The sequence below is a fragment of the Molothrus aeneus genome, chromosome 4 (assembly GCF_037042795.1).
Source record: "Molothrus aeneus isolate 106 chromosome 4, BPBGC_Maene_1.0, whole genome shotgun sequence".
Taxonomy (NCBI): domain Eukaryota; kingdom Metazoa; phylum Chordata; class Aves; order Passeriformes; family Icteridae; genus Molothrus; species Molothrus aeneus.
Genome location: NC_089649.1, coordinates 5926088 through 5945451, shown reverse-complemented (window position 1 = coordinate 5945451; position 19364 = coordinate 5926088).

Below are 19364 nucleotides of genomic sequence, written 5' to 3'. Positions count from 1 at the left end.
CCCTGTGCTAAATGAGGACTGTAATTGAGAGATATGGGTAAGAATTTAAGGCATTCTTTCACTAAACAAAGTATTTACCAGATCCATGCCTCAACAGCAGTATTACCAGGATTCAATTTGTTCAAGTCTAATTCAGCACCTAAGTCACTGATAGAACTCACATTTACTTCGCTGATGCAGCATCAAACAGAACAAAGATCAAAGCAAGCCTTCAGCTCCTAAATACCAAGCTTGGAAGCACATTGAGAGAAGCCCCACCTGAGCCTGTCCAGATGCCACACGCACACAAAGGCGCTCCCGGGCTGTCCCAGCAGGCACAGAACTGCCCAGGTACCAACCACTGCCACCAGCTGGCTGAACCCAAACTCAAGCACCAGAGCCTCGGAGCCATGAACCAGCTCGGTGTGCCGGGCATGCCCTCCAAGTACAACACACCTGAGGCATGGCAGCTCGGGGCTGAACAAGCCTGGGAGCAAACCCAGCTCAGCTCAGGTCCCAACCCCCTGCCTAGAGCACTGTGCAGGATTGTGGGAGATGTGCTCTGCACACCACAACCAGCAGGAGCCCTTGAGGAAGTTCTCAGTCTCCAGTTCTCTGGAGAACCCTTTGCAGTTGGTGGATCTTGGGCAGTTTCTGTGGCTATCTGGCCACCAGACAGCTCAGGATGTTAAATAAAAGGGAACCAAACCCTTTATCCTAGCAGGCAGAACCAGCTATTGGTAGGGAAGATGTCCTAGAATTGCATTCATTTTTCCTGAACTGTGAAGGCTCTGTAAAGAGCTCATACAAAATACGCGCGCTGTGCTTTCTACATAAATGAATTACAAGATTAGCACGGGTTTATGAGTAGTAATTGTAACAAATGGATGGACTCATCCATCAAACTCTAATTGCTCCTCAGAACTCAGTATAAGCACCAAAGCTCTGCAGTAGGCAGCCAAAATTTTCCTTTGGCTTCACAGAAAGTGGCTTGACACAAAGTTCCATGTCCTAAACCCTGCCCCACAAATAATCCCAAACCAGTGCTCTCCTCCCCCAAAAAACCCCAAACCCCTTAAAAAAAAAACGGATGAAACCACAGAAGTATCTTCACCACTCAGAACTGTTAACTCTGTGTTACAACCTTGCCTCAAGTGAGACAGCAACTACTCCCAAGACAGTGATTCCAGAACTGGATATACCTATCCACGTCCCCAAACTCATGCTCTTGCTGGGAAATGTGAGTGAGAAACCCAAGACGCAGACTTAAGCTGGCATTTTTCCCCTTCTACCTTACACAATCAAGTTTGAAAAAATCCAAGGAGCTCCAGCACGAGAGGGCTGTGCCAGATCCTACTTCCATGCTCTCTGAAAGCAACAAAGCCTCAGCTCCCTGCCTTGGCCATGCCAACACCTCCCTCTATGAAGTTACAGATACGAGGACAGATGGCCAACTCAAACGTGCCTTTCTGTGCTTCCTTTCAAATGGCTCTGGCACGACCAGATGGCATTCTGTGTCTGCCTGGTATAAATTACAACTTACAAGTAGCTACAGCACTGCCAAGAGCAATCACTTCCACATCCTTTCCGGCAAACTCTTTTCCAAAACTGGGATGTCCCTTTCCAGATGATGGATATCTGCTTGAAATCTACCAGAGGAAAAAAATCCCATGGAAAACATCACTATGGAAATAACTCCAGTGAGGGAGTAAGAACAGTGATGTAGTCACGTGGAGTGCTGATAAGGCACTGGCAAGGACCGAACAAGAAAAATTTAAGTGTTTGTCACTGTGAATGTACATTTGTGACCATGGAGTCCAGATCCTCCTCTATCAGTGGTCTCTTGATGCAACTCACCAACAATTTCAGTAATTGTTACTAAAACGTCAGAACTGTTAGAGAATCTGATAGCCCTAAGAATCTCAGGGCTAAATCTGAACCTTGAGATAAAAGAGTTGTTCCTCACTAGATTTTCCTTCTGCCTCTCACCCTAAGATGTGCTTCCATTTTTCCCTTCACTGATGTCAATTTTCCTTAATCACTTGTGATTCTGTTTTAGATGGTTTTCACCACAGAAGAAACCAGCAATCAAATATTGAAGTTTTATTTGTCTTGGCTGACGAATTTAGCATCTTCGAAAGTAACATCAACAATTCCTATTAGTTTTTCCCATGTAATTCTGTAATTTTGCCAGCCAACTCCTAATAACAGCAATCTTATTATACTAATCACCAGTCTCCCTGAAAGATGTCGTCACTGCTGACAAAATCCTATCATGTCTTATAAACTCATCCAAATCTGCCAGGAGTGTTTCTGGGAAGATGAATTTTTTTCTTCCTGGTGAACAGTGGAACCAAAAACACCTATAGGGATGACAGAGAGCCACGCTGCGAGTCTGCCAAGCAGAGACAGAGCAGCACCACCAGCTGTAATGAGCTGGGAGCCTTCATCTCTTTCCTCCTCTGCTTCTTTTTATTAGCTCATCCCTCCTCCTGCTACTGACTTTTCTGTATCACTGGCATCATGGATGTTATTGGTTCTCTTCTACTCTGCTCCCAGTTTATTTGATTTTGCTTCTTTTCCTTACTTACAAATTACTGCCTTAGGGGAAAGAAATATTCTGACCCTCTGAGCCAGTTCTGATCTATTTTGGTGCAGTGGTTGTTCATTTATTAAATCAAGTTCTCTCCTTGCTGTGACTGCTCCTTCTAAGTTTTTGATGTCCACAAAGCTGTTGTTTACTACTGTGAGTAGTACAGAACACGACTGCAATCGGCAGCAGGACTGGATCAAACAGCTGACAAGCCTTTACTCTCAAGTGCTGGTCAGCTGGAGGCCCAATTCAGTACCACAGTGGAAGGCACAGAGTAGGATCTGGACTAGAGAATGGGAGCACTTGACAGGGAAAGTCACTACAGGTTACCTTCCATGTACAGAGGTAGGAAAAAGCCAAAGCATAGCAGCTTCCTTAGATCAGCAAATCTCAAACACTTTTTCACATGAGGGCTCTCTAATCCACCCCTGAGGCAGCCTAACTCTGATTTCACTTCCCACCCCTAGGGGATGGGAACCCTCTCTGCCTCTCCAGGAACCACAGCACCAATGGCCTGGAGCCCAAGAGTTTTCACCTTTGACAGCTCCTTGGTTAGCATTTTTTTCCTTCTGGATCTAACTTGCCCACTGATTTCACTTCTTGTCAGCTTATTTCTGCTTTCATCAAGGAATTAAACAAAACAGACTAACCTGATATAAAAAGAAAGCACTCACAAAACGTGAGATTTGAAGAGGAGTCTCATCAAAATTTATTTTCATCCTCTAAGCTTTAACAATCCCTTCTCCCTCACACAACCAAATACATTTTCTAGCAAAACTAATGTAATGGAATTAAGTGTTCTCTATACAATAAAAACCTGTTGACCAACAGTTCAAAGACTTGCTAAGGAACAACAAGGTGCGGGACATGGCACGCACCCAATCATCACCTAAAATTAAGAAAACAAGAACCAAAAGCCAAACTAAAAATGATAATAATTAAGAATTAATCTGATTCTGTCCAAGCTCTGTAAAGTACAGCAAACCCCAATAGCACCTTTTTTCCAGCAGAAATGCACTGGCAGGCTGCTAATTTTTCCAGGCATCAGAGGAATACTAAGGAACAGAAGCTTTAATTATAAACGCAAACGTATTAAAACACTGCGGACATTTAACAAACACGAGGGCATCTTTATTCCCTCCTGCGGGCCACGTAAGAGATGAAGACAGCCCCCAAGAACTCAGCCTCAGAGGCGCAGCAGGAATTTTCTTATTGATGCTGCTAACTGGGCATCCCCGAGATCCATTCTTATCCCCACAGGAGTCAGCAGAACACAGCCCAGTTTACTTATTCAGCTTTTTAAAACACTGAATGTACTCACTGGCCTTGATAGAAACAAGTCACATTGAATTTTAGTACCTTGCACTTTTCTGTACACACATATAGCAACACATTTTAACTTGCCCCCTTTGCTCCTCTCTACCAACACCTGTCTGTAAATGTGCAATCCAACAGCAACCAAGAGCCCTAGGATCTGAAATCTCATGACCAAGCACCAAGTCAGATGGTGCTTGTAAATGCTTCAGTGACTCTGAAAAAATGGTCTCTGGACAAGACCAGTGGTAAAACTCTAACAGGCATAGGTGTAATTGTGCTACCAATAATTAATTAGCTCAACTAACATGATCAGCAAACAGCAGCACCAAGTAAGAAACACAGACTGGATGTTTTGCCTGCTGGAAAGGCACAGGGGCTGGGAGGGAAGCAGCACAGCTCACTGACTCTTCCAGCCCTGCCATCACTGCAGCTGCTCTTGCACACCGGGTAAGGCTGGAGCTGTGAGAGCTGCGTGTCTGCACACACGGCACCGGCCACACGCCGCAGGTGGCAAACTCTGCACAACCAGCGCAGGGACAGAAAGGCAGCGTGATGCTCATCACTGATCCAGAAACACACGACAAATGCCCCTGCACTTGGCTTCCCTTCTGAAAATGGAAAGAGCAAAAGAAAGGAGATGTCTCTTGCCCATCTGCAGCACGCCACAGTACACTTAACAAAAAGGTCAGCATGTTGCTCTACAGTCAGAAATAACCCAACTTGTTATAATGCCACCAGTACTTGGTAGGTGCTCTATAGGAAAGAGAACAGATCCACACAGGCTGTTGTTTCTCCCACAAACTGCAAACACCACTTTTACACTGGATCATATTTGAGCTGCTGAAACAGTCCCTAGTCTGGATTTAGGTTTTTCATAAACTGTACTTCAGGTGGGAGTTCAGCAGACACTCTGTCCAGAGGATACAGTCTTGTTTGAAATCCAGAACACTGTAACTCCCTACTAGCTGATCTACAGTTAGGAGAAAATGGAACCTAGTTTGGGTGTTTCAAACTTCATCTCCATTTCAAGTGGCACTTGACATTTTCTACAACAAGAATAGAATACAGCAAATACTGAAGGACTTTCTTAGGCTTGATAAGCACTACTTGAATTTTGACTACTTGGCCAGGTTTTGGCTGGGATCAAATTAGTTTTCTTCCTAGTAGCTGGTGCAGTGCTGTGTTTTGCATTTAGGACTGTGATTAGCCAAATCCCATGTGGTATATACCAACATTGTTTGCCTTTTCTATGCAAAAAACCTCTAGAGCTCTCACTCCTTTGGATCATCTGACTGGTTCTTGGTTCACTACTCCAGTCTTAATTTAGAGTAGCTCTACTAAGTCTTCCAAACACTCAAACTGCCTGCTGCAGCATTTAGATAGGACAAATTGTACATACATTTCTTTCCATTAAGTACTCGATTGCATTTTGGTTTAAACACTTCTAATAACTGAAAAATGTTACACAGCAAGTTCTTTCCCTATATGCAATATGAAGCGGCAATAGCATTCCTGTAACCAAAATTGCCTCAGAGTACAAAGCAAGGTCAGGCTTTGGTTTAGCACCTGGGAACTTGTGAGCAGGTCGTTCTGGACGCTCCCTCTCCCACAGGCAGGAGTAGCAGAACACAATGAGCATCTTCTGGCTCCACCCAACTCTTTTCTGACTGGTTTTAGGACTAAAACAGGCTTCATGCTGGCATTCTCACTTGGAGCCAAAGTCTAATTCCAAGCGAATAAGGACTTTGTTTTAGAAGGTGCTCCGGCTTTGTATTTTTACTGGGAGACTGAAACGCTTTGCAAAAACTGCTTTATGGGTATTGTCTGATTTCAGTGCTTCTGAAACCAAGGGAAAAAAACAGCAAGAACATTGGTTTCTTTTCCACACAGAGAACTTGTGTCCGTGTAAGCTTCTTCCCACTATCTGATGTCCCATCTGCTATAATTTGGGGGTTCTCTCCTTACCTATGCTATTAAATGAATATATTGATCTATCCTAAGCTAAGGAACCCAAGGGACAGTTCAGATCCCACTTTGAAAACTGACTGAAGCATTACAGGCATGGATTATACTTGAGGATTGAGAAAAGCAAACCCAGTACAAAAAATACTTCCTTCTCCCTTTTCCCACCAAGAAGAAGTCATAAATTTTAAGACCCCAAGATGCCAGGGCCTGAACTTAGGTTCCGTGACTTTTAAAATTTCTCTAATATGCTGTGACTTTCAGGAGATTGCTCTCGGAAAAGCCTTTTTATGGCCTGGCTTTCATTTCAGCTCTCTGCATAAAGATTCTATTTAGAAAAGTGTCAAATGCATTTATGTGCAAGAGGCAGTTTCTCCTCTCTGTTTTTTTTTTTTTTTGGACTGAGTGGGATTGAAGAAGGGCTGTGTTGCTCAGGGCATTCCTTCTCCTTCAATGCCTCATCCAGACAGACAACGATACGCTGTATTTGTTTTAATACATCTTTGTGTGCCACACAGAGTAGTTTAATAGTGCTGTTTGTGAAGAATGCTTTGGTCTGCATTGCTGCAGGCTAGGAAAGCTGTGCTTACACATTCTAATGGAGAAGAATATAGAGCTATTTTTAGTTTATATATTGCAATGTTTTGGATAGGCAGTAACACAGTCATGTAAGAGCTTTAAATACAGGTGATAGAATCAAGGAAACGTATGGCTGGAAGCTCTAAGACAAGATTAATTACATATATATGTATATATATATATGCTTCTGAATTTAGTTATATTTAGACTTTTCCTAAATACTCCTTGTCATGCTCCAAGGGGCACCAAAATCTGACTATCTCCTCTGAAGGACCCCTGCTTTGTTTTCCCCAATATTATGGCATTTGACCTTTTCAAGGAAACTGGTGAATAGAACTGGATTGAGAATGAGAGGTTAATTTAGTCTCAAGATTAGAAAATTCAACTCTTTGTCTGAGAAATTTCAGTAAGCTTGCTAATTCAAAACACATTTCCTTCTTCCTGTTCATCTGTTCTGCTGCCCTTTGATCTAAAGAAGAAACTAGATTTGTTTGATGTGGTTTGTGCTCAGCCAATCTGCGCTGATTATTCTTCACTACCTTATTCCGGTTGTTGAGGCACAGAAACCAAATGTTGGCAAATGTAACATGGTACCTGTCTGAGTTATCCAGTTATTCACACCTAGACTTGACTCCTCAGGTCCTCATCCTTAATCTTGGATGTCTGCCAGCCTGGTAGGCCCTAAACTGTTCCCTCCAAGTTCTTTACAGTAAATGCCCTCGAGTTCAGAAGCAGCTTGGACACACACTCCTTAATAATACAAAGAAATTCACATGGCTGAAAATCAAGCTTGAGTTCATGTACCCCAAAAAACTTGAAACTTATTTTCAAGTCACCAACTTGGTTCTCTATTACTCTTCTTATAATTGTTTCATCCAACTGACAAACTTCACAGTAACAAAGAGAAGATTAGGCCATCTAGAAATGCCTGTGAGAAGAAAATCGACAAGTCACACACAGAGAATTTTGCTGGATGCAGCTGCCCCAACAGCATCAACGTGCTCCACATGACAAACACCTGACAGACAAACCACAGAAGGAGGAAACTAAATCATGAGCTGAAAAAAGGATGGCAGAAATGGTGAATGATAGAACCCCAGATGCTTTCTAAATGTTTAGAGTCCACATATACTTCCAAAAAAGTACAAATTGTAATTATAATATACAATCTATGATAATATATTATTTATATATTTTAGGTTTTGGCTTGCTATTTTATTCAGTTTATAAAACGTATTCATACATTAAATCAATCAGTACTTAATATAGGCCAAGCTGCATAGATTACTAAGTACTTTCTCAGTCTTCAGGGCTAATTTGATACAATCGCAAAGGTTAGATTTTCATTAGCCTGAAGCTGAAATGCATAATTGAATACAGCATAATTGTGGATAGAATTTATTAAAAAAAGAAGGGCTAGGTTTAATGGAAAATGAAAATGGTATCACTCTGCCTAAAATATGTTTTTCTATGGCTCTTGAAACTATTTTTCCCTATTTTGTATTTAGAAAAATGAGACAAGTTTACAACACAAGCAGAGATTTTACAGTGTCAGGTGGCTCTTGAAAAGTTTCCCTTTCCTCCACGTTTGAAAGACTTGCTTTTTCTTTTAAGAAAAAACTAAACAAGAAAACTCTTGATTTGGCCTTTCGGTGAAACAAAGACTGAGAGACGGGGCATCTCCTAAAATTTAACAGAAACCAGAGCCAACTTGCTTTTGCTTACAACACGACTGTACTGACTGCAAAGTGGGAGGTACATGACATGAACCACTACATAATGGAACAGATGGGGACCTAATATTCATCCCAAGTTATAGTCTGACTCATGCCCTGATGCAGCCATTTAACATCTATGAACTGGAGCCCAACTGCATTAGATGCTCCTGCCAACTCTCTCTGGATGGGATCGGTCAAAAGCTGTGTGGACCCTGGCTCAGACGCACAGTGGCATCCCATGGCCATGTCCTAGTCTGCATGTCCTCTCCCCAGCAACCAGGATGGAAAATGAGACCCTGAAATACCAGCTATCTTCAAAGCTGGAAGTGAAACTTGACATATTTCATGTAGCGTGGCCAAAGAGTGCTTCGTTTTAAGTCCTGCTGATTTCTAGAAAAACTCAGTAAATAGTATTAAGAATTCAGTATATATGACAATAATACACAGTTAAGTGGCCACAGAAAATGTTTGCCATGTGATTGTTGAAGATTCTCTATGCTTCTCTTTTTCAGGGAAAGTTCCAATGTGGGGCCCAGTTTCACTAAACCACTTCTACTCATTGCCTAATAATTACAAAACTAATTACCAAGTTATTAAAATGCTGCTTCAGAGAGCTTGTAAAATCCAACATATTCTTATGAAGACTGTTAACAATGTTTTCTTTAGGATAAACATCTTAAATGCATGTCAAAGGATTAATGATGTCTGAACATAGCCCAGCTTACTATTTTGTTGCAGGTGATTACATCAAAGACAGGTTTTTCACTTTGAGCAGATTTCTGAAAACGTGCCAATAGAAAAATAAACTCCAAAAAACTACATTTGGGAGTTCATTGAATTACTTTGATATCTTAGACCCAGATCTACAAGAAGACTAAAATGCTGAAAACAAACTAAAAGGGAATAAGGCATCAATATCCCAGCAGGTAAAACTCCAACCATCATCAATCCTCTACAGGTCAATGTTCTTCGCAGTCCCTAAGTGTTCTCGCATGTGTGACTAAATATATAATCTGCATGCTATACTTAGAACTGACTCCATCTTCATGGACCTGGAGCAGCCTCGTGGGCATCAACACAGATGCCCACCTGCTTGTCTTCCTCTAAGTCCAATCAAACACACAGATACCCTTCGCACCTGCAGAACACACACCCAAATAAAAAGCACAGCCCTTGAGTACTCCCTTTCCCCAGTGCATAAAGCACCAGTAGTGAATGCAGAAAAGCCACACTGTTCTCTTTGATCCAAAAGCATTGAAACTAGGACATCTTAACTGATTGCTTCACACACCCAAATGTAAATTGTCTTGGCCTCAGGAAGACACTGTCCACACACTTGTGCTGCAAGAGAGGCCTTTCTGGGTCCCTATTGAAAAGGAATCCTTCATTGAAGCAATATGTGAGAGCACAAGTGAGCTTGACACTGCAGCCCAGTGATTACACGGGTAACCCAATGGAGAGGAGATCTGAACTAGAGCTCAGCTTGGCCCTGCTCCTAAGGACTGAGAGCACATTTCATACTCAGCAGTTACTGTATGAAATGCACCCAGCTGTGAATTCTGGTCTGACATCAGAATTCTGGGCTCCTTTTCCTACCATCAAGTTATTAACTTAACCTCTGGAGAAGGAAAGGATTAATACATATCCTTCTTAGCCTTTTCCTTTTATGTTAAGGAAATGCTCTACAGCCACTAAGCTGCCCTGCTGTGACCCTCCTCCCCAGTACAGGATTACAGCTGCTGGGAGGACCAAAGGAAGAAAAAGGTCAAGATGCCTTTGTTGTTTCCAGCCATTGCCACCTTGGTCTCTGCCACTGCCATCATCTGCTCTTTTTACAGCCCTGTGATGTTTTACAAAGGCCATTGCCCACCTGTGTCTCCAAAGGAGGAACAGACAATGTCAGATGCATAATACTCTACAGTGCACTTATATACATGAATCAATGATTGAAATAATTTTCTACTACCATGACAGTTCAGTTCTAAATAGCACCTAATCAAAGTTCAGATTTCCTGACTGAATTTTACTGCATAAAGGTAGTTGTTTATTGATCCCCTTCATTAAAAATAAAAAAAATTCAAAAATCCATTTACTTCAAATATCTCTAAATAGTCTAGGAGGTACCATGCTGAAGTATGCTGGTCCAAATGTACTTAGAAGTAGCATGTGAAAAATAAAACAGAAAGGTATATTTTTAATAAGGAAATATATAAATGGAAAGCCCTAAAAATCTGCAGTAGTATTCTCTTGTGAAGCTACTTAAAACAGTCCCTAAACAGACAACATTTATGTCATGTCCAATCCTACTGATAGCAGTGGGCCCTTCTGAAGGAAAAAGGAAAACTGAGTTACCTAAGTACATATTTAAGTGTAAAACTTATCAGTGAGTTATAATTTCATTATCTTTTCTGGGAACAAAATGAAGTAAAACCTTTCCTTCTAACTGACAATGTTGAACTAACATTGCTCACAGCAAACCAGCAATGTGCAGGCATTCCAGATCAAACCCTCTGACCAAGAGCCATCCCATTTGAATCACAAATCATAAAAGCAGTGAGAGTCCTCAAACCTGTCCAAACACCTCCAGCAGGTGCCACACCATGTCATAATTATTCATCCATTGTGCTTCTCACAATGCCAAACACCTCCCAGCACACTCAGTTATGACCTGACTTAAAAGGAAGAACACAGCCTCATGCTGTGAGACAAGTTGACTAAAGCAACTACAAACCACTGAAAAGAGCTGTGTAAAACCCTTACAAATGAAAACAGGATTGGCTGATATGCCTCCTCAGTATTTATCACTGCTGTTGGAGTCTCTTAAAATAAGCCATTAAAACCAACCTGGCATTGGAATTGTAATGAATTGCAGACTAGACTCAAACCACTCCTAAACAATTGCTCCTGCAGGAAGCTCTTGTGACCACTGAAATATTCTCAAGATGGAGGTGTTCTGTCTTGGAGTGAGGAACAAGTTGAAAAAGTAAAAAATTATAGATTAAGGAGGTAGGAAGAAAGCCAACTGCTTTCCTAATTATCTCTGTCAAGGCTAGTTACTGCAAAAAAGGCTCCTCTTAAATATAGAAAGCATGTGGGAAGTAGAAAAGTGTAAGGTTTTAGTAAGTCTGAAGGTTGCATAATTGAATTTGATAAACTGACATTTTCCTAGGAAGTTTTAAAATTTCAGAAGATAAATACATAATAAAAATAAACCTAGTTCAGCAGCTTTTTGCTCTGCAAAATTTTATGCCTTCACTCCAGAAAGAAAAAACATACTCATGTCTCATGCTGTTCAGAGTACAGTCAGTACTCCCTTTCCTGTTTATACTCTTCCTCAATACTTTCAAAAGGTACGTGAGAAATACAAGACAAGATTAGACTATGGAAAATACCCCTTCATGTAATTTATGGTTCTGCCAACAGAAAAGAAACGTAGTGACTGGACAATGGGGAATGGCTTCCAATTGCCAGAGAGGCAAGTAAGTCTAAGATTAGATATTAGTAACAAATTGTTCCCTGTGCGGCTAGTGAGGCCCTGGCACAGGTCGCCCAGAGAAGCTGTGGCTGCCCCGTCCCTGGAAGTGGCCACAGGCTGGTTGGATGGGGCTCTGAGCAACCTGGTCTAGAGGAAGGTGTCCCTGCCCAGGGCAGGGAGTACAATGAGATCATCTTTCAAGCGCCTTCCAAACAAAGCGTTCTACAAAGTCACATGAATTTCATGAATCTGGTGTGATTCTATGGAGTCCCACCAGAAATGTATTTTTCTACAAGCTTCAGGTCTACCTTGTCAAGAAGGAACAGTAGAGACAAATACTGCACACCAAGAAACCAAAGCACACTTTTTGCAGTACCTGGACAGCTTCACAATCATCTCCCTCCCCCTTTCAGACTCCTTAAACCATGACATTATCCCATTTCCACAGCAAAAGTTCTGAGAACTTCCAGCTAAGCAGATCAGTTTCTATTGATTCAGGTTGATTTTTTTAAAAAATCTTGAGCAAGATGATAGATTACTAATTCCTATCTCTTAGGTATCTGCTGGTAAAAGCAGAAACAGACTTAGATCTATGTTTCTCTATTCCTCATGTCATTGCTGCCACTTGGAACAATCCTGGATGCTAACCTTTAAGGAAATTCCTGGATCAGAGCCAGGACTGTGCACAGCCATTTCTATTGTCAATGTTTTGGTCCTCAAGTGGCAAAGAAAGCCCCGGTCCTGTAATCTGGGTACACCTAAACTGCAGAGCGGATCTCTCATCTAGCCTGGCCCTGAGGTAGCTCAGTTGCCTCCTATGAGTGGTCAGAGCAAAGTCAGATTCACTTTTTACTTTTCAGATAGCAGTCCGGACACAAACACAAAGTTTCCATCAAATATCACTTTTCCAGTGAGAACACAAGCCTGTATAAGGAAATTATGATGAGTAGCCAGAAACGGTAAAGTATTAATTTGAAAGTAAAAAAACCCATACTTTTCTGCATTACAAATGCAGATGAGCTTTTCAAATCAGTACAGAAGCTTTAAATTCCAAAGCTGAAATTTCAAAAGGAGTTTGTTGGGAAATGAGCACTAAACCTCAGAACCTCAATTAGTGTTTAGTCACGCAACTCCCTATGAAGCCAACAAAAATCCTACCCTGAAAGCTGGTTTTATTTCTCACCTCAACAGAAATAGTCTATTCACAATGACACAGATTGAATAATTAGTCAAAGCTACAGAATTCAGAGCTGTTGGCTCTCACGGATGGGTTACATCACATACTTGGTCTGTAAGTTGCCTTAGGCAACATGCAAAACTTTTTCTCCACTCTGAATAAATAAGCAGCGCGGTATCTGGAAAAAATGTGGCCTTGCCAGTGGTGTACCTCAGAACCAATTTGCTCATCAGAGACTTGACGCTGTCCCCTCTATAGTTTCGGTGCACAAAATGTGATGTGAAATCATGACTGACTACATCAGCACCAAGCGCCACAGGTAAAACACAGGTGACTTTTTCAAAGAACAAAAGACACTAAGGAAAAAACTGGAACCATGGTACCCCCATTTGTCTCACAGACGAGGACAATGAAGCCCCAGTGTTGGGCCATTTAAGCACGAGCGTCTTGAGGACACAGCCCAGGACTTAGAAGATGCCCAAACCATCACTTGGCAGAAGCATGAACAAAGCGAAAATTGCAGTCATCTGCATCTCTCTCCCTCATCTAAACCAAGCCTCATCAGATCTCTTACACACAAATATTTTTGTGTCTGGCTTATTCATTCACCAGGACTTTAAAGCATACAGGAGCCAGCCCATCTGCATTTAGCCACCTGTGCCTATGTAAGCCACTTATCCTCATGTCCTTAGGTCTGTAGTGGCTAGAAATGGGGCAGTTCAAATCATCACTAACCGTATACTAACTAGAACTGAACAGCTTTTACCTCTAGCTAAGTGGTCAAATTAGCAGACATAAATGCTTACAAGTTAAGCAAAAGCAGGCTGACAATTCTAGGGGATTTTCCAGCGTGACAGAGCATCTGAGCTACAGTGATATAAATGAAATCCATTCCAATTTGATAGATCAGGCCCATATTTTTTCACCGGTAGAGCTAAGGACAAAGCTGTTCTTTTCTACTCACATGGATGTTCTTTTCTACTCAAATGCATCTGACCTCCAGAAACTATTACCCATTGTACAAAAACAGCCCTATGTGTGACTTCTCTCAGTGCTGTCAGTTTAATTTCTTAGAGAAGCACATTTCCACCTAAAGAAAGAAGGAAGGATCCAAGCAGTTTTGCAGTCTCTCTAGCAGTCTCCTTACTTAGCTGCCAGTTTTCCTTGGTTATGTTCCCTGCTTTATCTCTGGGCAAAACCAAAATCATATTAATAAGCCACAAAAACGATAGCTGCAAACCCTTACAGACTGTAACAGGTCAACTACAGAGATGGGAGCTCTTTGTAGTGCTAATGAAGGGCTTTGGGAGGTTACATTCCTTGAATGCAAACTTCCATTTCTCTCCCGACTTTCCTGAACAAGAAACTAAATAAGAATCAACCCCCCCCCATACTGGGCCTAGAGAGTCAGCCTTTAATCTCTCTTATCATTCATGTTCAGCATTGATGCAAATGCAGTTACTTCGGAGTCACAACACACTAAGTATTTGACTCCAGCCTCACGATTTTCATTTTAAATCATGCCAAGGGAGAAAAGAGGAAAAAAAAAGAGAACCAACGAGTTGTGTATTGTCATGACCATGATTGTGTTTGTTTCATATGTTTTAATTGGGAAAAACACAGTGCACAGAACAATTTCTGACATCAACTGGCACCACTCAGTATGTCTCTAAAACTGAGCAGAGTTGGAAATCTTACCATATTTTACTCTCCTCCAACAAGGACAGGTTCGCTCAGTATGGATTTTAGCACCTCTGCTCTCTGAAAAGATTTGACACTAATTCCTGTTACACAGCTGGTGTCAAGAAGGGCAGTTAAGTACAACATCTCCTCATAAGTCCGTGTTGGTCACACCATACGTCTTCCTAATGCCTCTCTCATGGTGTGCTGGCACTCTCAGAAGACAAGAGGGAACCTCCCAGGGTGACACAACTATTCCTCATCTTTTACTTGACAAAGTTTAAGTTGACAACTTGGCACTTTTGGTTTCTCCTATCTGCAGGCTACAGAACATGCGTGAAGCACCCCATGCCTGCCTTTGCATCTCCTAAAAATCTGGTAGCCACAAGTGTAGGATGTCTGCCCGTACTTCTCCCACATTTCCTGTGATTGTGGTACCACAGTGCAAACCGGACACTGCTGAACAGACCCAAAGTAACTGTACTAAATTAGGGAGCCACTGGTGCTTTTCTATTTCCGGAGATGACTGTTTCCTTCTTGCATCTTGCTGAGGAGGTTATCTGGTGGCCATACAGTGGTAAAAAACACTCAGCAGTAGTGACATACTCAACCAACCTCAGCACCAGGCATAAGGTAAGGGGCCAAGAAAGACAAAGGCTTGAATTTTGAAAAGCTTAAAAGAGAACATTTTAAACCAACTGACTTGTGTGGTAGAATTACAAGTAACTAAAACTATCTTTTAGGCAGAAAAGTCCCTAGGTTTCAGTTTGGGGTTTTGGGTTTTTTTCAGTAGGAGAAAATACATTACAAACCCTGCCCACAATGTCTGCACAGGGAGACATAGGCTACATCAGAATTATTATTATATTGTTTTCCTTTTAATGTTTTCTTAATTGCTTTCTTTCTAGCAATTTAGCCAGACCTCCAAACAGTGGCTGGAAAGCCTAAGCAAGGACCTGGACAAGCTGTCTGGAAACAACTCTTAAGACACGTAGAATGGTCCAATGACAGCCACAGAACTTCCCCATCAGAGCTGGATTTTCATGTTCAAGGTTGTTTTACACATTAGATCATGCATCATCCACTGAATCAATGTCTCAGAAATATATCCGGAATCTCAGAGACTTAACAAGAAATTCTTCTTTAAGAAGCACATCTTCTGAAGGTAAAACATCTCAAAGGTGCTGCAGTAAACTATTACAGTATGGGCTATGAGGAAGAAAATACTTACTTTCATTTTATTTTAGAGGAGAACACAGCCATAAATATGAAGTCTTATTTCTTATGCTATGGGCAAAAAACCCAAAGTAAAGAAAAAAAAAACCAAACTCAGAATTCAGGTCCTGGTGGATTTCACCTATACTAAGAGCAAACAGATACCTTTTCTGCCAGGTTAAACAAAGAATAACATCCCCGGGTCACACAAACAGCACAACAAAACAATAAGAAGCTCTTCTGTGACTGTATTATGAGGATGACAAGGCAGAGGCTCTTCAGTGATGAACTCAACTCCAGAGATATATTCTAGCAAATACATTTAATGTGCAGTTATTAACCTGAGTAGCTTCCAGTGTGAGCTTTGCATGTTTCTACTCACACTTATCTATTCCACAGTGGTATCACTGTACTAAAAGAAAAAAACCCATGAAGGACTGTTTCCCATGGTTACTCAATTTATACTCAAATCTGTGCGAACCAAGTGACAGCAAAAGTAGATTTGGGTCTCCAATGTTCCTCAAGGAAGAACATGATTTAAAAAAAACCAAACACATTATCTCAAAGTCCTTCAGCAGGAGCACAGAGTGGAGCTTCCCAATGCCCAATTAGAATGTGCACCTTGATAACTGAAATGTTAAATCCTCGTTCTTACCATCAGCTATCCCTTCTTTATTGGGCTACAAACAGTGACAGCAGTGTCCCACTGACACATGTGGGGTTCATTCTCACATGGCAATCAGCAGTACTGGAGGTGGATCCTGTCCTTTGCCTGGATTCTGCCATTTCTCTAACCAAACCAAATAAGTCACCCCAATGTGATCCTGACCAAGTCCTTTCAGGATGTGAGAACAGCAAGCTTCAAATATATTCTTTCTGCAAAGGAACAAGACCACGGGGAAAGAAAACCTTTTTGCTGTTCATGTGTTTTCAAAGCATTTCAAAATAGTATTGGTACAGAATCCCTTTCAAAATGATTTAAAAACAACTCATAAGGTGCAAAAATAGAACAAAACTTTCAACTTCCAACCTTCTTTATCCTGCAGTGAGGATATCACAAGACAGATCTCTCCTGGAGCTTACAGGACCAGCTCCCATCCCAGCTTGGTCACCTGCTGATAAGACTACAAAGAACTCTGATCCTTCTTTTTTCTAACTACAATAATCCAAAGCACTAAAATCCCAAGCACAGTGAAACCCATTCCAAGGCATTCCAAGGAAGCAGTAACTGCAGGAATTACTGAACATGCACATAGATATTGCCTCTCGATCTCTTCTTCCCTTCCCTGCAATTCTAAACAAATTCCAAGTAGCAAATGCTTCCTGGAATATAGAAAGGGTTAAATAAAAGAAGCAAGGAAAAAGGAGTTGAAAAACCCCCACCTTTCCAAAAAGCATGAGAGGGAGTTGAATTAAGGAAACCTGTCAGGGCCAAATATCAGTACTGTTAACACAGTTACACTAACATCAAAACTGTGTTTGTAGCACTTGGATTCTCAGCACAGTTTACATTCATACAGTTTCCCTTTCAGTTGGAAAGAACGGTTCAGATGGCAATGCTTAAGAAGTTTTTGGCTTATTATCTCCTTATGTCTTCAACATACATCCAACTCCAAGGTGTGTGTGCGGGATGTCAGTTAGCTCTATCGCAGCCTTGAGTAAAATGTGAATTACGGCTCCGTAGCGATGGTTAAGGGGCGGCTGCTGCTCACTGCTGCCACCGCGTGGGAGCAGCACAACCTAAACACTGCAAAACGCAAAGCAATTTTCTTACTTTCCAATTCTACAGGTGTTCGTTGGCTTGTAAAGCTGGGTTGCTCATCCACACGTAAGCTTCCATTCTAAAAATTTATTTAAAATAAAGACATAGAAAGATTAGATCCAGTGTCAAGGAATTTTCCACTTTTTTCTTCCCACAGAAGCTTAATGTTTGGCAAGCACAAAGAAATTCTTGAAAACAACTGAATACCCACAAAATATCTTGTAGTAGCCCTATGAGCGAAGCTTGCTGTTCGTTTTCACATCTCTGATAACATTAAGGGAATTGTCCCTTTGGGAGATGGCTCAGCACATGTCAACAAACTGTGACACAGCAAACAGAAATTCAGTGAGGGAGCCCATTTAATATTAAAATAAGGGAAAGAGACATGCCAGGATTTGAATATTGCTTATTTAAACAAATGGTTCTTTGAGAAATCAAAACAAAGTGAGAATGTTTTCAGAGCAAAGCTTTTCTGCAAATTCCTTTCCAGTTTTCACTCACTGCAAATCTGAACTTGGTAAGCTCCAGCCCAGATCCCCAGATTAAAGCAAAACATATACTCAAACAGAAGGACCCAAAGACAGAGTAAGCAGCAAAGGAAGTGACTGAACAACAACCTTGGCTTGTTTTCCTTCAGAAAAGCAAACTGCACGGTCACAGTAGGGGAATCTGATTCAAACAGCCTGAAATGCATTGGCAAGATCACCCATGTATTTGAGCAGAGACAAGGACAAGGTCTGAGAAAGATCTGAATTAAGTAAAACAAGATCTTAAAAATGACCTGGACACAGGCAGACAGCCCTAGGAAGACAAGCAACAGACAAGTGTGGTCCTTCACAACAGGGAGTCCATTTGCTGCTACACTCTAGGTCAGCTGCAGCTACAGACAGACACAAATTACTACCTTGTTAAGAATTCATATTCAAGTGCTAGCTCTAAGTGCACAGAATGGGCACTGTCACTCAGCAGATGCCACAGAACCTATCAACTCTACAGTGAGAAAAATGGTGCCGTATCTGAGGCTCCCTGACATTTTCTGTAGGCAGAATTGTGAGTAATGCCACTTCCTGCACATTATTCACTCAAGCCAACTGCATGGTGCCACATTTTGGGGCTGCCAGTGCCGTTTGCTGAGGTGCACAAATCCCTTGCAGCACTGATGTCAGCTCCACATACAAAGAACAGCTTTCTTCCAGAACAGAAAAACCAGGAGCAGCAATTCTCCAGTACTATCTAAAACAGAACTGCACAATACACATCACAGCTCCATCGAAGAATTAATCATTTGCTCTTCAATTTGTGACTGTCATGTAAAGCTAGCTGGTAAATAGGTAATTATTTGTATATTACTGCCTTTAAGACACTGATTATTTGTCACTTACTAGCTTACTCTCCTACTCCTTTTGCTCTTCTATGTAGACGATGAACAGCTCTGCAGCTTCCTGCAAGCCAGGCTCCCCAGCCTGCACCATCTCAGCAGCTGCTGCTACCAGATCCATGTCCTGGATCCATTAGAACACGCCCATGGCAAAATTATTGGGTTCCTGCAGGATAACCTCCCTCTTGATTTAGTGAGTCAGGCTGGCAGCTCATATGTTCAGCTTCCTATATTAGCTGAGGTGCAATTATGGAACAGATAAAGTCCCCTTTAATGCAAATGTCATCTCTTTATGATGCTATACGTGTGTTCATTAGAACTCTTGGTGTCTGTAATGTTTTATGAGTGTTATATCTCCAGGTTCTCAAGGAGAAGTGATAAAGTCATAAAAATTCTGCTATTTGCTTCCTTCTTCTCACCTTTCATCTTCTATTTACATGAGGTTGCACTAATGCTGTCAATTATCCAAGCATCATTTGGTTTTGGGAAGATGTACTTTTCCTACTTAGTGCTTAGGTAAGAGAAATGT